This window comes from Pseudorca crassidens, chromosome 5 (assembly GCF_039906515.1).
Source record: "Pseudorca crassidens isolate mPseCra1 chromosome 5, mPseCra1.hap1, whole genome shotgun sequence".
NCBI classification, from domain to species: Eukaryota; Metazoa; Chordata; class Mammalia; order Artiodactyla; family Delphinidae; genus Pseudorca; species Pseudorca crassidens.
The window spans coordinates 68,839,977-68,840,448 of NC_090300.1; positions in this window are offsets into that span (position 1 = coordinate 68,839,977).

Genomic DNA, 472 nt, shown 5'->3' on the forward strand with positions numbered 1-472 from the left:
GCCCCTCAGGGGTGCTGGTCCTGGAGGTCCGGCCTTACCTTTGCTCCCCTTTCCCTCCCTCCCACTCCCTCAGGACCCGCACGGCTGGAGGGGGCCTAGGTGGGCAGAGGATCAGGCCTCGAATCTCAACAGGTTCCTGGGGGCCCAAGTGGACAGGGGAAACCTGGCCACGCTCCCTTTTGATACTCTGCCCTCCCAGTGGTCCCGCAATTTCCCCCATTGGGCGTGGGATCCTTTTCTCTCCCCCAGCTGCCCCTCAGCGGTGCCAGTCCCGTCCTGCCTCCACTACTCCTCCCCCCTCACTCTGCCCCACATCCTACCCGGTTACTGGGGGTTCCTCCCATCCCCTTCAGTGTCCGTGGCCCCCAACCGGTGCCTGATAGGTGCCCTAGTTGTGAGGAGACGCGAATTCCGCATCCTCCTAGTGCACCATTAATACAGACCTTAAGCAACAAGAACCACCACATGGCAG